Genomic DNA, 22,041 nt, shown 5'->3' on the forward strand with positions numbered 1-22,041 from the left:
GTGAGAAGGGGGTTTAGATCATCGGGAATAAATCATCTCTCGGAGGGTGGCTCGTGACAACACACAAAGGCAAGAGAAAATGATACTTCGGAATAAAGGATATACATGAGAGTCAAGTTCTGATCCTGTGGAACTGTGGGTTATGGGCCCACCATGTGGTTTAAAACTAGAAAGGGGGCCGATAGCAAGGCATGTCAGATGATAGATTGTCAGTTATGTTGCCAACAACGTTGGTACCAAGGGCGAGGGGCGAAGAGAACTATTTTCCTGCTCGTTGAACAAGGCGGACCAATAGGCAAAGTTCTCGTCCATCAGTGGCTACCAGAATGTTATCAACAATAGCAACATGGTTTGTACTTGATAGGGTTGTACACCAAGGTGTTTACCTAAGGAGGGAATTACCTCTGCTCAGATAAGTTAGATTACGAGAAAGGTTGAACAAAACAATGGAAAGGAAAAGGTGATTATTAATTTAACCAGAACAATGGAAAGGAAGATGTGTTTAAACACAAATATCAGGAGAATATCCTTCCCAAGGACAAGCAGAGGATGATATCCATGACAGGAGAGTAAGTAGATTACCATTTAGGTAATGGGGAGAGGAATCTTCATGACGTTACCCATACAACATTGTTTGGACAAGTGATCAAGAAACATTTAGCATTGCGCCTCAATGTTCTTAATGATGTTGGAAGTACCACAGTCATGCTTCGGGGTAGCATTAACATGGTCATCAGGTAAAGCTCGGACCTTGGGAACACAAAGGATCCATCAAGAATTTCGAGAACATCTCATGTAATTTTATCGGGAAAAAGATGAGGATGTGGCCGATTGGTTCAGTAGCAATCCATTGATATGTCAAAAAGGGTGTATTTCCAAAAATTATGTGCACAAGTTTGGTGTTGGGGGAAAGGCAAGAATGTTGTCGATGATAACACAAATCATTGAGGGGCAAAGGATGGTATTTCTCATCATGAATTCAATTGATATCCTGGAATAGCTCAAAATGCTGATGATGATCACGACACAATCGTTGAGAGATTTAATGAAGATGTAATCGATCGGCGATGACATCAAGTCAAAGGAATGATGAAGCGAAAGGTTGTTGAACGACGGGTACGACACAAACACGAAAACAAGCTTCTTGTTCAAGGCGAAGTGATATGACGAGGAAGATCGACGTAAGCTTAGCTCATCATTGAAAATTGTGCTCCGAGAAGGACCAGGTAGCACAGTTAAAATTTAGCACAATAATGTTATAGCCGATCAGGCTAGGAATGACTTGAAGGATTATTAAACTCGCAAGAATCGAGGTGTGGAATCGAATCACTTACCGGTGTTCTCGAGTGACTAATAACTCAGAACTCGGGGGAAATCGGAAATCGGTGAGAAGCAATACTAGATGAAGACTCATAGTAAGCAACACAGTTCTTTGATATTCTCGAGATACTAGAGGGTAAAATTCGAAGGTAGATCAAAATAGAGGTTAGGCCGGTGTGTTGATCTGTGGAATTCAAGTACTTTAACTTGTATGAGAAATGAAATCAAAGGAGAACAATATGGTCGGAACCATAACTCCAAGGGATCCAATTTAATGACACCGGAAGAATTATTCAAATGATTAAATATTCTTGTAAGAAGCTTTCATGATAAGTTCCACATCGGGTCCATGGGCATGAGCACAAAGGTTCAAGGTCGACTCCCACTTCTTCAATGCATAACCTTCCATTCACTTCTCACTTTCGATGAAGTTGTAGTGTTGAAATTTTATCTGGCAAAACACCAGAAGAGTATGACTCGTGAAAACTCTCGGGTTCACACGGATTAGGGAAGGCATAGGTTCAACCCATAGGGGCATCTTAGGAACATATACCACAAACTTAAAGAGTAAATAACACAAGCTTGAAGGTAGAGCATGATTGACAAAAGGAGAGGATACAATTTACCAAAGGCATTATGTATTAGGAAAGAACTCACAAGGTGCTTAAATATGAGGGGTACTACACTACTGGAATCTGGCATTTTACCATATGTCTCCTCTTTGCCGTTTGCCAGCTGACGGCAAAGAGGCTCTTTGTCGTTCGCTTTGTGTAAGCGGACGGCAAAGAAATGGCAGATGGAAAAAATGCTATTTGCTGTCAGCTGCTTCTTTGCCGTCAGCTAGCTGATGGCAAAGAGCTAGAAGGCAAACGGCAAAGAGCCAGGTGGGACCCACAGATTCTTTGTCGTCTGCTAGCTGATGGCAAAGAGGGTGGGTGGTGGGCTTACGGGGATGACCTAACGGCCATTTTCTTTGCCATCTGCTGGCGTCCCGGCCCGGCGCCCCGCCCCATCGCCCCACCGCCCCACCCCGGCTTGCCGCACCACACCCGCCACGGCACCTGGCCCGCCCCGGCTCAACGTCCCGCCCTGCACCACCCCCTGGCTCGCCACCCCACCCCGGCTTGCCGCCTTGGCGTCCGCCACCTCCTCCACCACCGCCGGAGCCAAGGTGATTTTTTTCTACTGTTATTTGTGTTAAGGTTTAGGTTATAGTGGTAGAATTAGGTTACTGCCAGATTTCGGTTTAGATAATTAGAAGAAGAAAAAATTGAAAAAAACAATAAGTAGAAGAAGAGGAAAAAGGAAAAAGGAAGAGGGTTGCCGAGGGGATAGATGGTGGAGCCAGTGGGTCCCGCCGGTCTCGATGCCCATTGATAACCCACAAGTATAGGGGATCGCAACAGCTTTCGAGGGTAGAGTATTCAACCCAAATTTATTGATTCTACACAAGGGGAGCCAAAGAATATTCTCAAGTATTAGCAGCTGAGTTGTCAACTCAACCACACCTGGAAACTTAGTATCTGCAGCAAAGTGTTTAGTAGCAAAGTAATATGATAGTGATGGTAGCGGTAACAAAAGAGTAATGAAAGCAAAGTAATGTTTTTGGTGTTTTGTAGTGATTGTAACAATAGCAACGGGAAAGTAAATAAGCGTAAACCAGTATAAGGAAAGCTCGTAGGCATCGGATCAATGATGGATAATTATGCCGGATGCGGTTCATCATGTAACAGTCATAACATAGGGTGACACAAAACTAGCTCCAATTCGTCAATGTAATGTAGGCATGTATTCCGAATATAGTCATACATGCTTATGGAAAAGAACTTGCATGACATCTTTTGTCCTACCCTCCCGTGGCAGCGGGGTCCTTAAGGAAACTAAGGGATATTAAGGCCTCCTTTTAATAGAGAACTGGAACAAAGCATTAGCACATAGTGAATACATGAACTCCTCAAACTACGGTCATCACCGGTAAGTATCCCGATTATTGTCACTTCGGGGTTAAGGGATCGTAACACATAATAGGTGACTATAGACTTGCAAGATAGGATCTAGAACTCTCATATATTGATGAAAACATAATAGGTTCAGATCTGAAATCATGGCACTCGGGCCCTAGTGACAAGCATTAAGCATAGCAAAGTCATAGCAACATCAATCTCAGAACATAGTGGATACTAGGGATCAAACCCTAACAAAACTAACTCGATTACATGGTGAATCTCATCCAACCCATCACCGTCCAGCAAGCCTACGATGGAATTACTCACGCACGGGGGTGAGCATCATGAAATTGGTGATGGAGGATGGTTGATGATGACGACAGCGGCGAATCACCCTCTCCGGAGCCCCGAACGGACTCTAGATCAGCCCTCCCGAGAGGTTTTAGGGCTTGGCGGCGGCTCCGTATTGTAAAACGCGATGATTTCTTCTCTCCTATTTTTCCCCCGAAAGAAGTTATATAGAGTTGGAGTTGGAGTCGGGGGGTTTCTAGGGGGCCCACGAGGTAGGGGGGCGCGCCCTAGGGGGGCGCCCCCCACCCTCGTGAGAAGGGTGTGGGCCCCCTGCTCTTCATCTTTGGTGAGGATTTTTTTATTATTTATTGTAAGATATCCCGTGGAGTTTTAGGTCATTCCGAGAACTTTTGTTTTCTGCACATAAAATAACATCATGGCAATTCTGCTGAAAACAGTGTCAGTCCGGGTTAGTTCCATTCAAATCATACAAGTTAGAGTCTAAAACAAGGGCAAAAGTGTTTGGAAAAGTAGATACGTTGGAGACGTATCACCCATGCCAAGAACATCCCGGTCCAAGTGCTGAGCCGTCGACCGTGTGTCGCCATATCTGAGGGCGCCCGGGAACGAGCGAGTTAGGGGGTTCCTCGGTGTCAATGGTACCCTAAATAGCAAGTATCGTCAGTGCGAGGTACATGTGGCCGTCGGTGTCGAATACTACATCCACGTCCCACAAGTGACATAGGGGTCCTGCGTCCAGCAGCAATAGTTCTCGGTGTCGATGGCGGTTGAACACCATTGAGAATTTGTTTGGCAGCCTCAGAGATGACGATTGAAAGCTAAGTGTTGAAACTTGAAACACCCAAACTAACTCAATTCGGTTTGGTTGTTTAAAATTTCAAAACTTGGCTTTAATCCTCATCGCAAAGGCTGCTAGACAAATTCGCCAAGGTGTTCGGCCATCATTGGCCACCAGAACTATTGTTGCGGGACGCCGGGCGCCGACTTCACTTATGGGATGTGGATCTAGTGTTGAACGCCGACCGCCTCATGTTACTTGCACCGATGGTAGTTGCTATTTAGTTTACCCGGGGACAAGCGGGTTAGGTGGTTCCTCGGTGTCGATGGTACCCTAAATCGGAAGTATCGTCAGTGCGAGGTACATGTGGCCGTCGGTGTCGATACTTGCTATTTAGGGTTCCATCGATGCCAAGGACCCCCCTAACCTGCTCGTCCTGTTGTTAATATTTAGTTAGGTCGATGGAAGAAATAAAATTGTTATGTTACTCATCTATCGATTTAAATGTGCAGTTATTTCATTGTTGTGAGGGTCTATTGTTCGACGAGCTCCGCCCCTACGTTCGTTGGTGAGCACAAATGACATCTCCTCCTCCCCCCTTCATTTTCTCTATTCCGGTCTTCATGCCGATGAAACTTGCTAGCTATAGGTGTCAATCATCAGTATGCGTAACCACTATGTGTCTCCCGTTCGAAAGGGTTACATCTATAAATATGCATGCATTTGCATATTTATAATCATGATTCTTTCGAATTGTCCAACGTTATCCATGGACAGCCCGAGTATATGTAGATTGGGTTCGTTTTCCCATATGCTCTACTCCGGATCCGATGCAGAGTTCCGTCAGTGCCTCCCTGTTGTTCTTCGGGTACACATCCTCTCTGCTTATTGCCGAGACGTGTATCAGGAGAACAGCGGGGAGCTGCTGCCGAAATTTTGCGTCGGATCCGGAGCAGAGCATGGGAAAACAAACTCAATCTACACATACTCGGGTGGGATTAGGACCTATCTTTACCTATTAGCGTGTAGGTTGCATGGACGTAATAAAACTGACAAACTCCATTAACTGATGGATATGGTTTGCTTAATGATGTATATATTTCTTGTGTGTCCAGTAGGAAGTCAATATGAGTGATCGTGTGTGGATGTACACCGGTTACACTAGTCAGAAAGTTTGGACCGAGGAATGGTTAACAAAAACCAAGGGGTTTGTTAGAGTTGCATTTGCAAATGGCAAGGAATTAAGCTGGTGCCCCTGTGCCCGGTGCGACAACTATAAAAACAGTGACGAGCTTGAAATGAGTAAAGACCTTCAGAAGATTGGTTTTACGCCAGGTTACATGGTCTGGACATTACATGGTGAGTCTGCCCAACGTGCCAGAGCTGAGGTGGTTCGTCGTCGCACCAACAAGCATGGTACCGGGACCGCAAACATGGTGCAAGACTTTGACGATGCTCGGGACTCGGACGAGGAGATGGAGGAATCTGTGAAGGCCTTCACTGAAATGTTGGAGTCCTCAAAATGTCCTCTCCACGAGCACACTGAGCTTTGTCAGCTGGATGCCATCTCACAAATAATGGCTTTGAAGGCTCAATTCAACTTGGGCAGAGAATGCTACAACGCGATGCTGACAGTATTCAGACGATTTCTATCCAAAGGCCATGTGCTACCTCCAAACTTGTAACAGTCAGACAAAATCCTCCGTGCTCTTAAGATACCCTATGAGAAGATACATGCCTGTGAGAAAGGATGTGTCTTATTTAGGCTTCAGTATGACGACTTGAACTATTGTCCCATTTGAAATTCTTCTAGGTATGTTGTGGTAGGCAACGGTATGGGTGAGAAGACGCAGACCAAAATACCCATTAATGTTCTTCGGTATATGCCAATCGTACCAAGGCTTCAACATCTTTTCATGGTCGAAGAGATGGCCAGACAAATGACATGGCACAAAACGGGCAAAAGAACCGAACTAGATGCAGATGGGAATGTGATGATGGTGCACACATCGGATGGTGAAGCGTGGAAGCGCTTTGATGCATTATATAAGGAAAAAAAGGCAGATCCAAGGCATCCTCAAGTCGCCATCATCACGAATGGGTTCAGTGTGTTTGGTCAGGCGGCAGCCCCATAGAGTTGTTGGCCCATGTTTGTCATTCCACTCAATCTCCCCCCGGGCAGATTATGCAAAGAAAGAACATTTTCCTGACGTTGAAAATTCCAGGGCCCAACTATACGGGGAAGAATATGAATGTTTACATGCAGCCTCTTAAGGACGAATTGCAAGAAGCTTGGGATAATGGGTTCAAGGCATACGATGCCTTTAGCAAATAGAACTTCATAATGCGTTTCTGGTACATGTACTCGACGCATGACTTGCCGGCATATGCACTATTCGTTGGCTGGTGTGTGCATGGAAGGTTCCTGTGCCCCACATGCAAGGGAGCTCTTGAGTTTCGTTGGCTGATGGCAGGGCACAAGTACAGTTGCTTCGACTTGCATAGACCGTTTCTAGATTCTCGCCATAAGTTCAGGAAAGACAAGAAGAACTTCATCAAAGGTAGAGTTGTCAAACACTCGGCACCACCTGTGTTGATAGGCCAACAGACCCTAGATCAGTTAAACGCTCTTGAGCCAGATCCGGAACGTCCAGGGTATTTCAAGGGGTATAATAAGGAACACGCCTGGACTCACATGACATGCTTGTGGGATCTGCCTTACTTCAAAGACCTCCTTTGCCCACACAACATCGACATGATGCACACTGAAAAGAATATCGCCGAAGCCATTTTTGTTTGGCATAGAGGGGAAATCAAAGGATAATACTAAGGCTAGAGTCGATCAAGAGGAGCTATGTGATAGACCGTTACAAAACATGCAACAACCGAAAGGAAAGCGGAACTAGACGAAGCCAAAGGCATGGTTCAATCTTGGAAGGCCGGCTATGAGAGAAATTATTTTGTGGGTGAAAATGCAGTTGATGTTCCCCGATGGGTATGCAGCAAATCTAAAGAGGGGAGCGAGTCTTGAAAAATTGAAAATATTTGGTCTAAAAAGTCATGATTGTCACATATGGATTGAGTGGATAATGCTAGTGATGTTGCGTGGCTTCATCCCTGAGGATGAATGGCTAGTACTGGCAGAGCTGAGCTATTTCTTCTGTGTTCTTTGTGCGAAAGAACTATCGCTTAGCCTCCTAGAAGAAATGGAACAGTTGGCGCCGAAGTTGATCTGCAAGTTATGGATGATCTTCCCGCCAAGCTTCTTTAATCCAATGCAACACTTGATTTTGCATCTCCCGATCGAGGCACGATTGGGGGGCGTGCAAAATCGTTGGTGCTACTCAACTGAGAGGATGCAGAAGACGCTTTGATAAAAATGTAAAAATAAACATAGATGTGAGGCATCGATGGCCAAGGCATTCATCACTTAGGAGGCGACAAACTTCGTGACAGCACACTACGAAGCCAAAAATCGTCATTTGCATAATCCGAAGCCTCGGTACAATGCCGACGACCCTAAAAAGGGTCGATCCAACCTCAGCCTATTCAAAGGGAATCTCGCACCATCCAGTGGTTGGAAACCAGTATTGTTGGGTGTTGAAGAATAGCGGACCATTTCACTGTATCTTTTCAACAACCTAACATAAGTGCGGCCGTACATCGAGTAAGATCTCGGTACATTGTTTCGCAACTTCTAATTCCTTTGAACTGCTCTTTTTCCTGGATATTTGATGCAGTCGATACATCGCCATATTCTCGTCTAGAGCGGTGATCCAAAAGGATTCCGTCGAAGAGTATGAGCTTCTGGCAAAGCAAGGAGGCGAATATCCCAGTTTCATCTCTTGGTTAAAAAACGGTAATTTCCATTAGACCATTGCATTTCTTTGGCTAACTTGCGACTAATGCAACAATACTTTCATATTAAACATGTAGGCTAATTCAGATATTATGGATGCCGAATTGAGGCAAGTAGCTAATGGTTTTGACTATAAGGTCAATTCATTTGACAAATACGATATCAACGGGTATCGCTTTCGTACCTATGGCAAAGAGCTATCTATGGCCGTTCGAAAGTCTACAAATTGTTGTGTCTCTGCTATCAGCGAAGGAGATACCGAGTATTATGGAAGAGTTGAAGCAATTTATGAACTTCAATTCTATGGTGAAAACCCACCAAACGTCGTAGTCTTCAGATGTTATTGGTTCCATGTGGCACCCCGGCTCAGAGAAACCGGAACGCCCCGTATTCCAGCCCAGAGATCGAGGAGAAGTCTCTGGAATACGGCACTGCTTGACATAGAGCAAATCAGCTCTTATTACAAGAATAATAATACAAAGGTCTTATGTTACAAAGAAGCACATCAGCACGGCGGCACTACGCCTGCGATACTACACTTGCTCTATGCTAGCAGCAGAACAACTCGAAGCAGCGGAATACTTCTAGCAGCGGAACAGCGACGAAGGTGGTGAACTCCACTCCGCAGGGACTCTGGCTGGTACACGATCTAGCTCGCACGCACGACAACCTCAACAAGCAATCAAGCAATCATGGCATCACCTGCAATCTGGCATGACACTCCAGGTCAGTACATTGAATGTACTTGCAAGCTCACAAAAACCATAAACATCAAGGCAAGACAATAACATAGCATTAACAGGTTAATTAATTAACAGCTACCATGATGAAACAACTACCAAGCATGGTATGAAACTGATACAATACTAATAAATCACCATCTCACATCTCCATAACCATATCTCTCTTGGCTAACCGGCCAAGCAATATACCATCTCGATCACCTCGTGATCAAAACCAAACGGTGATCTTTCCGGCGATCACAACCATGACCAACATTTGGTCCCAAACGGTGATCTTTCCGGCGATCACTACCACGACCAACACTTGGTCTCAAACGGTGATCTTTCCAGCGATCACTACCATGACCAACACTTGGTCTCCAACATCATCAACGTCCTGCCAATTTGTACTGCTCCAAATATCAACATATAAATCAGCTATAAGTCATTCCGTCATGTGAGTTTTGATCGAATGGTGTGACCTAGTACGAACCCATGCCCATGACCAAGGACGCGACTATCGATAGTTTAAATACACTCTCCAAAGGTAGCGCACTTTACCCACACCACGGAACCCATGGCCTTGCACTCCCATTTGGGTGGACCAACAGCGTTCTGACAAAACTGATCTACTGCCATGACACTCTCCCGGCCACTCCGAATCACTCCCCTCTGGGCTAGTCTTGGGTGGCCCCGTGTCTACCAAAGACACACGACCACCATCGTGGCCAAAACAATAAACCGTCCCAAACGGGGACACGTGCACATAACATAAACAATGGGAACACAAGGTTATGTCTGCTTACCGGGACAGGGTACCACACGCTCATAACCTTCCCTCGTTGGAGGCACCGGCGGGAGGCACGACAATAAACTGAATTAGGGACTTCCCATAAATGGCAAATGTGGTTGCACTGGAAAAGCCCGGTTCGATGGCACTTGAACAACTTAATGACGGAATTTATCCCCAAAATATAATAGTAATGACTGATATTCCGATATCATCTATCTACCTATAATCCAAGTCATAGCAATATCCAACAAATAATCCAAAGCTGAATATCGTATTTCCAAAATACTCCGAGGACAGCATAACACTACTATCATGATGAATCGAAGAATGATAAGACTACTACTCAAATATCCAGAACTAACTATCCAACTATGATCCACATGCAAGCATCATCTCCAACATCATACTTCAAAACATAATATCAACTAGCATCATGATGAAACTAACACTAGCCACTAATAATCCAAAGGCAACATGATATCCAAAGTAATGCTCCAAGATAATACCAGATACCATCATGAAAATAATCATAATAGCCACTAAGAATCCAAACGCATCATGTCATCCACATAATCATCAAAATATAAGTCCTAGAACTCCAAGCAATATCATGGCAATATCAAGATCAAAACAATACTCTGAGAAATGCCATGAACAAATCATACATAGCTAATGCAATATTTTAAACAAGTGCAAATAACTTAAACCATGTCATTGCATTGCAATCATGCTAATGGAGGGTGTGGCTTGCCTGGGGATGAAGAATACACCGGGGAGAAGCGCAGAAAGATCGCGGAGAGAATCGCCGGAAAACACTTCTCTCTCGAAAGGGGCTGGTTTAGTGCAAGGGCAAAATGGTCATTTTCAGAATGTTGTCACATGGTGAAAATGATACCAACAGAACGGGCTCGACGAAACGAATAAGTGGGCTTTGGAATCACCTCATTTGTATGGTTGCGGAGTTATGAGGTGAAGAAGATCATGGACTTTTCTGCAAAAAGAATATTCATAGATGGGTCCCTGAGTGGATAAGGCAAAAACGGATTTCAAAAAACACGCTTCCTGACTAAGAAAACGTACTCCGTGGTGAAGTAGAAGAAGAATACGCTTTCGGGGAAAGAAAACGTATATTACCGAAAGACGTCTCAACTTACGTGACGTGGCGGTTGACGAAGCTATGTACCTAGGGTAGGGTCATGGATCTGTCCAACATACCCTCCCCAAGGACATCTCTACAAAGAATCAGAAGCAGTCGAAGAGAAACCGTCATCCACTCGACCATGAAGATGTGTTCACTCGACCACGTTGAAGACACTCGACCATGCTAACAACCACTCGACCACCAGAAGATGGGAAGCCCTTCACTCCGCAACGGTTGGGGTTGAAGTCATAGCTTTATGGACATTTATAGCACTTTACTTCGGACGTTACCAGTAACGCTCCTCCTTTATGAACATTGAACCCTGTGTAACGGAGGGGAGCTGGGGTCCTGGCGCACTCTATATAAGCCACCCCCTCCTATAGGACAAGGGTTCACACCTTCTGTAATTCACACGCATATATCCAGTCGACCGCCTCCGGGCTCCGAGACGTAGGGCTGTTACTTCCTCCGAGAAGGGCCTGAACTCGTAAAACTCGCGTGTACAACTCCTCCATAGCTAGGATCTTGCCTCTACATTCCTACCCCCCCTATTCTATTGTCAGTCCTAGAACCACGACAGTTGGCGCCCACCTTGGGGCAGGTGTCTTAGCGACTTGTTGGAGAAGTTGCTATTTTTTTGATCCCCTTCGTCATGGTTCCAGGTGGAGGTTTGGCCGAGGGCCACGAGATCCGTCTCGGCGCGCTCATGTTTGTCGCTGACGACTCTGCTTGGCTTCAGGAGGCCCCACTCGACGTCGACGCACTCCCCGCCCGCGGGGTGATGCACTTTCGCGCGTGCGTCTGTGGCGTCCTCCTGTGGCAGCCGTCGACCCAGTATCGGTCGGCTCCAGCAGCTTTCCCCCTCCCTGTGGCCCACCGGAGCAAACTTTCCGGTCGGCCGAGGCTTCAATGGTGGGTGAGGCATGAGGTGGCCCACCAATCGGCCACCCCTCAAGTCGCCGCGATTGAGCCCGACGAAACTCTCTACGGCCTGTTCGATTTGTTGACTGGCTCCGTAGAAACTGCATCCGGGTGCGACAGCAGCGACCCATCGGCTGAAGTTCTGATGGTCAATGGACCACGCAGCCCTCCTGGCTTCGCCCGTGAAGACGGAGGCGACGGGAACAGCGATCCGTCGCGCGTTCATGAAGAGTACCGCCCCAAACCCCTCTCTTCGCAGCAGAGGGAGGAACTTCGACGTTGGAACATGGATGCACTACATACTCCTATAGTTGGAGAAACCCCTGAGGCCCAGGCCTTGGAGCAGGCGCGCTTGGCTAACTTGGCTGAGCGCACTCGACTGGAGAACCTCCAGCGCGCACTTGACGATCGCGCTCGGCAGCATGCTCTCGAATCCAGTCGACGCCAACTTTTTCCACCTCCGACTCAGGTATACCAAACCCCGATCCAGAATCTACCAGCTGCTTCCCAGATAGCGGAGTCGATCCAACCTTCCTAGTCAGAAGCTGGCCAAGGTCTGGTGTAGATCCGAGCTTTGCTCCGGGCGGCGGGAGAACAGAATACAGCCGTATCTCAGTCGCGGAATAGGATCCATAGCAGATCCATGGTTGCAGACATAGTTCAGTCGGCCCATAGCCCAAGATCACCCCCGAGGCGTGAGGGACGTGGGGATCGACGAGATCAGTACAGAAACCATGAGCAGTGTGATCACCGAGTCGATCACGATGATCGTCGTCGAGTGCCCATGCCTCCCCCAAGGAGTGGGTTGTACGTGCCTCGGCAACATGAAGACAGACGCCCTCACAGTGTTGGGTGAGGTATTCCAGTCGACCCCAGGGAGCCAGGCTTTAATGTGAGATCTATTCTCATTCAGGGCTTGGTCGACAGAAACAGAGCTCACCGAGAGGGCCATGACAGGGATCTGCAAACCAGCAACAGGGTTCATGTCTCAGGTCCAGAGTGCTTCAGCAGAGCTATCAGAGCTGCAGTGATTCCCCCCAACTCCAGGTTGGCGACTGGAGTCAGTAAGTTCACTGGTGAGTCCAAGCCTGACACTTGGCTTGAAGACTACCAAGTGGCTGTCCAGATTGGTGGCGGCAATGATGAAGTGGCCATGAAACACCTTCCTCTGATGTTGGAGGGCTCGGCTAGAGCATGGCTGAATAAGTTGGCACCTGGCAGTATTTATACTTGGGAAGATCTCACCCGAGTGTTTGTCAGATCATTCGAGGGCACTTGCAAACGGCCGGCAGGTTTGACGGAATTACAGTGCTGTGTTCAGAAACCGAATGAAACTTTGAGGGATTATATCCAAAGATGGATCACCCTACACCACACGTGTAACGCCCTCGATGCGGCTATATCTCCCACGTGTCGAAGCACGACTTAGAGGCATAACCACATTGAAAGCAATGTCGCAAGTGAGGTAATCTTCACACAACCCATGTAATACATAAGGGAAAAAGATACATAGTTGGCTTACAATCGCCACTTCACACAATACATGAATAAAGCATTACAATCATCTAGATACAATCAAGGCCCGACTATGGAGCCAAAATAAAAGAAGACTACCCCAATTGCTACACAGATCCCCGATCGACCCCAACTGGGCTCCACTATTGATCGACTAGAACGGAACAACATAAAGGACAAGATCTTCATAGTGCTCCTCCTTGAGCTTGGTTGCATCATCTGCACGATTCAACGGCACCTGCAAGCTGGTTTTGGAAGTATCTGTGAGTCACGGGGACTCAGCAATCTCGCACCCTCGCGATCAAGACTATTTAAGCTTATAGGTAAGATAAAGGTATGAGGTGGAGCTGCCGCAAGCGACTAGCAAATATGGTGGCTAACATACGCAAAAGAGAGCGAGAAGAGAAGGCAAAAGCACGTTCGAAAATCTATGATCAAGAAGTGATCCTAGAACAACCTACGTCAAGCATAACTCCAACACCGTGTTCACTTCCCATACCCTGCCGAGAAGAGACCATCACGGTAACACCCACGGTTGATGTATTTTAATTAAGATTAACTTCAGGTTTTCTACAACCGGACATTAACAAATTCCCATCTGCCCATAACCGCGGGCACTGCTTTCGAAAGTTCAAAACCCTGCAGGGGTGTCCCAACTTAGCCCATCACAAGCTCTCATGGTCAACGAAGGATATTCCTTCTCCCAAGACAATCCGATCAGGCTCGGCATCCAGGTTACAAGACATCCTCGACAATGGTAAAACAAGTCCAGCAACACCGCCCGAATGTGCCGACAAATCCCGATAGGAGCTGCACATATCTCGTTCTCAGGGCACACTCAGATGAGACATCCTACGAGTAAAACGAACCCTCAAGTTGCCCCGAGGTGGCCCCGCAGTCTACTCGGTCGGACCAACACTCAGAGGAGCACTGGCCCGGGGGGGTTAAATAAAGATGACCCTTGAGTCTGCAGAACCCAAGGGAAAGAAAAGGCTAGGTGGCGAATGGTAAAACCAATGTTGGGCATTGCTGGAGGAGTTTTATTCAAGGCGAACTGTCAAGGGGTTCCCATTATAACCCAACCGCGTAAGGAACGCAAAATCCAGGAAAATAACACCGATATGAGGAAACTAGGGCGGCAAGAGTGGAACAAAACACCAGGCATAAGGCCGAGCCTTCCACCCTTTACCATGTATATAGATGCATTAATTAGATAAGAGATATTGTGATATCCCAACAAGTAAACATGTTCCAATAAGGAACAACATCTCCATGTTCCAACAAGGAACAAACTTCAATCTTCACCTGCAACTAACAACGCTATAAGAGGGGCTGAGCAAAGCGGTAACATAGCCAAACAACGGTTTGCTAGGACAAGGTGGGTTAGAGGCTTGGTTCAACAATATGGGAGGCATAATAAGCAAGTGGTAGGTATCGCAGCATAGGCATAGCAAAAGAGCGAGCAACTAGCAAGCAAAGATAGAAGTGATTTCGAGGGTATGGTCATCTTGCCTGAGATCCCGCAAGGAAGAAGAACGAGTCCATGAAGAAGACAAAGCGGACGTAGTTGAACGGATCCTCACAAACACGGCGTTATCGGAACTAATCCGAAGGAGCAACATCGGAAAGAAGCAAACAACATAGTAAACAACCACCACATAAACATAGCATTATGCACAACCAAGTATGACGCATGTCCAGTTTAATGAAGCATGGCATGGCAAAGTGCAACAAACAACACTACAAATTAAGTGGAGCTCAATATGCAACGAGTTGCATATTGACGGAACACCACATGTCTTATTTAGCTCTCTCTCGTTTATGTACCCAACAATATTAAATGTGGTTAAACATGGCAAGAGGTGAAACATAATAAAACTACCTAAGTAGGCAAGTTTAAATGAGGCCGGAAACAACAAACAATAATTCCGGAAAGTCCCATCAGCAATATTTTAGGTTTGGTACTATTCTGCCTAAAACATATTTTTAGAGTTGTTAAGCATGCAAAAAGAGTGCACCAAGTTAAACTAGGCATTTTTCTATCCCGTTTACATATAAAGTTTATTTAAGATTAAGCTACGGTTAATTAGTTGTGAACTAAATCATTTTAACATGGCATTTATGCAAAATTAAACAAACAGCAAGTTTAACATTTCAAACATGGTTGAAAGTGGCATATTATGAAACTAGATGAAATTCTAAGCATATTACATATAAAGTTTAATTAATTCCGATGCATGGTTATTTAAATATGAGCAATGCAAGAAAATGTCATTTTTCTATAATTATGCAATTCACAGGAATAATGTTAAATCACATAGAACAGAGAAAAAAACATACACGGGCTAGAAGCAGCTCACTGTGCGAGGCCCATGATGGACATGGCCCGAAACGAAAGAGTGTGTGTGTGCTTGATTTAAAACATAGAAGCAAGAAAAAAAGAAATCAGGAGAACAAGGGATCGAACCAAGAACCTCCTGATTTGGAGTGGCTGCGCTTGCCAACTGGATGGATCAGTTCCAATGTTCTGCTACGGGATCGGGCTTATATGAAATAGGACAAGATGCAGCCGCGGGGATTTGATCCCTTAACCTCCAGGATGGAGGCAAGAGGCTCTAGCCACTGCAATGAGGATGTGCATGTGTCAAAAACTGGGGCGCTACTCTATATGAACGAAATCGAGGACCAGGCCTTGATTTCCAAGAACGCGCGCGGCTCGCCGGCGTCGATGGTGACGAGCAAGGCAGCGACCTTGGTAGATGCACAGATGCAGCAGGGGTGCAGAATCCTGCTTGGGAGGCTTCGGTGGGGCGCGCGCGGGCATGCATGCATGTGCGGGTATGCGCGGGCAGAAGCTTGAGGCCATGGTGGCGAAGTACGGCCAGGCACGAGGCAACGACCCAAGGGCGCAAGGTGAGGGGTGCATGTGAGGTGTGGGTCGGGTGCGCTATGCATGGGTGCAGCAGCGGCAGTGTGAGGGCGGAAAGATGTGTTGTGTAGCGACGTGCACGAGCTCGAGCTCAAGGTCACGGCCATGGCGGCCGAAACTGGAGGTGCGTGAAACGATGGCTATGCGGACAACCGAGACCAGGGAGGGAGATGGAGAGGATCGGAGCTTCACCGTGGGGGTGCTGCTGGAGTCGTACGAGGTCGACGGAGGTTGGAGGCGGTGGGAGGATGCGCTGATCGATGCAGGCGCTCGGTACCGTGAAGTAGAGGAAGATGACGTTGCGGAACTTGGTGGCTCCGGCCTTGGATCGCAGCGGGAATGGGGTCACGGCGGCGTCTCGAAGGCCCGAGAGGAAGGAGGGGCACCGGCGGGGTGAGCTACGCCGGAGACGAGCTTCGGCTCGCCTCGGCCATGGCGACGGGCGACGGCGTGCGGGCGCGGAGGAGGGGGCCTTACCTGCTAGCGGCGCGGAGGAGGAAAAGGAGGGAGGCGAGGAAACCCTAGGGGACGCGCTGGGGATTTATAGGAGGGGGCACAAGCGCCGTGGTAGCCACGGTGGCGTAGTACGTGCTGCCTCTCCTTTTACTGTGAGAAGGAGAGGAAGCGGGAGGAGGAAGAAAAAGTGAGGGGAGAGAGGTTGACAGGTCGGCCCAGGGTGAAAATGTGCTGCGTGGAGGTGGAATTACTAGAGGGCAAGGTGGTTGGCGGGCTGGGTTGTGGCTCGGCTGGGCCGCACTGCTGCTGCGCTAATGGGCTGCTGCTCTCCTTCCTCAAACATAAATAAGGAGCAAAAGGTACAGGGGGATTGGAGAGGGGTGTGAGAGATATGAAAATATCCCCATGCCCCTAGATTAGTGCACGTAATTTTAAAAATGGTTTGGACATTTTTAGAGGAAGAAAATATTCCAAGTTTGAATTAGATTCAAACTTGAGGCATTTTTGACCCCCACCAAACCAATTCCAAATAAGATGAAATTTGACAAGGAGGGTGCAGGCATGGCCTAATATTTGTAGGGGAAAGATGAGCATTAATGGAGAAGGGAAAAATGTAGCACTTGCAAAAAGGAAAGGAAGTGGAAGGAAAAAGGAGAAGGTGATGATGCATGGGACAAATGTATAGGCCAGCAAGCACAACAAGAGGCACAAATGCAATATGACAATGATGGGCATGGCAATGCAACCCAAAAGATGATCATGATGCAAGAAGCAAAATATGACAATGGCACTCATCAATCATGGCAACAAATTGTTGAAGCACACAAAAGACAACGATATAAAAGGAAGGCATCTGGAGCATCGAACTCGGGGCGTCACAACACTCCACCACTATGAGAGGATCTCGTCCCGAGATCTAGAATGGCACCGGAGGGAAAAAACGGAAGAGAAAGAGAAGAGGTAAAACTAAGTTGCTTCTTGGACAAATGTGTGAAACCAAAGAACCTTGAAAAGGTTAAGCCATTTCGAGAAAAGAATACAACGGAGATAAATGAAGTAGAAAGCACTCCGTTAGCAAAGAGGAACAAGGGAGAACAACTTCGGGCAGCACTTCGATTGAGAAGTGATACAAGACTTGATAAGATGAAAAGAACTTGAGCAGAGGACACGACACTCCGGTTAAATGGATAAGCAAAAGAAAGAAGCATGATCTTGACAAAACAAGATGATGGGTTGAAAAGAGCAACATCGCAATGCCTCCGGAATAAAAGTAAGAATGGAATGGGATGAACGAAGGGAAAACAAGATCTCGAGGGAGTACGCTTACAACAAAAGCTAGAACGGAGTTGTTGGAAAACCAACAACGAAAAGAATAAGCTTGATATGGTCTTATGGAATACATCTCAAATTATGAGGTGACAACCTGCCACTCACGGGAAAAAGAATTGGATTGGTAAGAACAAGGAGACGAGAAGCTAATTTCACCGGGAGGATAAATGAAGAACTTGGGTCATTTATAAGCACCATAATAGTAACAATCCTTAGGGAAGGCTTTAGGTGAAATATAACCCAAGATAACTCCAATGAAGAGATCGATGCATTTAAAATACCTCATTCTTGATAACTTGTGAATCATGAAACATGAACTCAAAATATCAAGAATGACATAGCACCACCTTAAATGGTACGGAAGAAAGAATTGCACTCCGGATTGCAAGATGAAGAATGCTTGAGTTCCTCTGAAAAGAATCTCGATGAAAAACTTCGAGAAGGAATTAAATCCTCGATGAACCATCAAGTGGAGCCTTCATGAATAACTCCGGTAACAAAAGGATAACAAGAAGAAAGAGAAGTTGGAAACACAAGGTGAATCCTTGCAATGATTAGATGGATCTTCGCGATGAAATAAATTGAGAGAGCTTGGAACTCCGGAAAAGAAAAGATGAAACAAGTGAAACCGAGAATTTGATGAGTCTCCGGAATAGGGAATTGAGTTCACTCGATGAAACAAAAATAAGAATTACATCATGCGTATCCTTCACCAATTTAAATTGATGACGAACAACGGATTTGGCATACTACTTATTCTCATAGAAAAGATTAAGAGAGAGATATAGCGCAAACTTAAGAAGGTCTTCGACCAACCACCGGTAGAATTAGGAAACAACGAATGAATTGATATGATAAGAAAGAAGAAAAAAATCTTGAACGAACCACCGTAAGCATTGAAAATGAATGAAGAGAAGATAAAGAAACACCGGGAAGAATTATAAAATGAACGAAGATGCTTGAGAGGATTTAGATACATGAGAACGAAGAGATCACGAGCCAATTAAAGATCACTTGAACGAAGCACCGGTTAAATTGGAGAATGATAGCTGAAAGCTGAGAATGAATAATCCCTAAATGATGGCCTTCGGAGAATCAAACTGAAAAGACTCCTGAATTACTCCGGATGGGTGAGAAAGAATTCAGACAATCGAAAACAATTATGAGAGGATGGCAACAATCTCGAATGACGAATCTTGAAGAGAATGGAGCAAGGTTGAAAGAAGAATCTTCTTCGGTCTTCCAAACTAAGAATGACGACGAGAAATACCATCATGACTTATTTAGGCACTCCGGAAGAATCAAAACGAAGAGGTTGAGCCAATGATGAAAAGAATTTGAAAGATCTTGGAGAAACCCTCCGACTGATGAAAATTTGTTCTTACGTCACACTTCGAAAAGAAATTTGGATAGCTCCGGGAAAATAAGAAGAGTCAGGTAAGATCCTGGAAAAAAACTTTTGGGTTAGGGCCCACTCAAAAGAAACACCGTAGGATGATTGCTTGGAAGAGAGATTTGTACCGGTTAAATAAAATGACTTGAATGAGATAACAACCTCGAAATAACTTGAATGAATCGAGAATGTAACCATGAGTCTTCTAAGATATCTTCAGCACTCCGGAACAATTGAATAACGAGAAGTGAATGATAAAGAGGTGCACCGGCATGAGAAGGTATTTGAAACGAGAAAAAGGGATATGCGATCAACACCGAAAGCTTGATTTGAATCCACCGGCGAAGAAAACGAGTGAAGAGTGACGAACTTGAAGCTCCGTTAGAATATTCATGAGAATCACCGGGTAAGAACATGAAGGAAAAGAATGGAGAGACTTCACATGAATAAAAAGATACTTGATTAAGAAATCTGAGTCCTTGAAGAAACAAGGGTGGGAGGGCTGGAAAAACAAAGGCAACTTGGAGACGAATGAAACAAACACCGTTCATAAGAAACTGATACTTGATCTTGCGGATGTTGAAATGATCGGATCCACTTGAAGAGAAGCACACAGGTGAAAAGGGTTGACATGACAAACTCGATGATCAAGAAGGATTAGTATTCACATAGGAATATGAGAACACCACTTAGACAAGGGATGGAATCAACATTTGACTTCGAAGCAACTCTAATACCACAACTCAAAGCAAAAACAAAAGATTGGCTTGCAGAATAAGCCGGAACAAACATATGATAGAGATTTCATCCGAAGTTTTTGTGGTGGGGCCTACACGGGCTCGATCGTACAGCGCCATCATGTACAAGGCAGTGCACATGACATACGAAGCGTCCCAGAGTCGGCATAGCCAAGGACTCTTTAAGACACAATGAGACCACTATAAAACCAACCGTGAATAGGCGGACCACTAGACGTCGAACCCCAATTTCGTATCATACATCTGTCGGAAAGATATCCGAAGAGCTACTCGAATTCCCACTTATAAACTCCTGAAATTTTCCGGTTATGCAATCAGGTGTTGGGGATACAGGGGAAGCATAATATCTCACCCAAACTAGCAAATCCTACATCCAGCTGTATCCATCCTTCAACACATAACCAAGAAACCTTTGGAAATCGTTTACCTCAACCTTCGAAAAGCATCCGTTATATGAGTTATGGCAATACTCCCGAACTCCCGTCCCAGTACTGGGTGGCGTCGAGGTTATCTCACCAACAACTGCATAAAAGAGATTTTCGATGTCGGCGGAACTAAATTCAGGTATTCCAGAACCGCAACGATAAAATTATGACGACAACACCTCGGAGCTCAACTCCCCGGGACACTGCCACAACCCCTAAATGACAGGAGGCACCAAGAACAATGTTCTTGTCACAAAACCATCGGAACGATTCCAAGATACCCGCGTGATCCTAATTTTTTTTTTAGTGAAATTTGAGAAGAGAAGAGTCAAAACTCTACGTCAGGATGCCTCACCAGAGCGATGAAGGGACTGGGGAGTAAGAAGAAGTCCTAACTCTCCGATATATATAATTCCTAAATGACTCAAAACATTTCTAGACTCAATAACGCCAGCGATTCGATCAAGCAGGGGGCTCCTAAGGTCGGGGAAGGCTCTGATACCAACTTGCAATGCCCTCGATGCGGCTATATCTCCCACATGTCGAAGCACGACTTAGAGGCGTAACCGCATTGAAAGCAATGTCGCAAGTGAGGTAATCTTCACACAACCCATGTAATACATAAGGGAAAAAGATACATAGTTGGCTTACAATCGCCACTTCACACAATACATGAATAAAGCATTACAATCATCCAGATACAATCAAGGCCCGACTATGGAGCCAAAATAAAAGAAGACTACCCCAATTGCTACACAGATCCCCGATCGACCCCAACTGGGCTCCACTACTGATCGACTAGAATGGAACAACATAAAGGACAAGATCTTCATAGTGCTCCTCCTTGAGCTTGGTTGCGTCATCAGCACGATTCAACGGCACCTGCAAGCTGGTTTTGGAAGTATCTGTGAGTCACAGGGACTCAGCAATCTCGCACCCTCACGATCAAGACTATTTAAGCTTATAGGTAAGATAAAGGTATGAGGTGGAGCTGCAGCAAGCGACTAGCAAATATGGTGGCTAACATACGCAAAGGAGAGCGAGAAGAGAAGGGAAAAGCACGTTCGAAAATATATGATCAAGAAGTGATCCTAGAACAACCTACGTCAAGCATAACTCCAACACCGTGTTCACTTCCCGGACCCTGTCGAGAAGAGACCATCACGGTAACACCCACGGTTGATGTATTTTAATTAAGATCAACTTTAGGTTTTCTACAACCGGACATTAACAAATTCCCATCTGCCCATAACCGCGGGCACGGCTTTCGAAAGTTCAAAACCCTGCAGGGGTGTCCCAACTTAGCCCATAACAAGCTCTCACGATCAACGAAGGATATTCCTTCTCCCAAGACAATACGATCAGGCTCGGCATCCACGTTACAAGACATCCTCGACAATGGTAAAACAAGTCCAGCAACAACGCTCGAATGTGCCGACAAATC

This window comes from Triticum dicoccoides, chromosome 4A (assembly GCF_002162155.2).
Source record: "Triticum dicoccoides isolate Atlit2015 ecotype Zavitan chromosome 4A, WEW_v2.0, whole genome shotgun sequence".
Lineage (NCBI taxonomy): Eukaryota > Viridiplantae > Streptophyta > Magnoliopsida > Poales > Poaceae > Triticum > Triticum dicoccoides.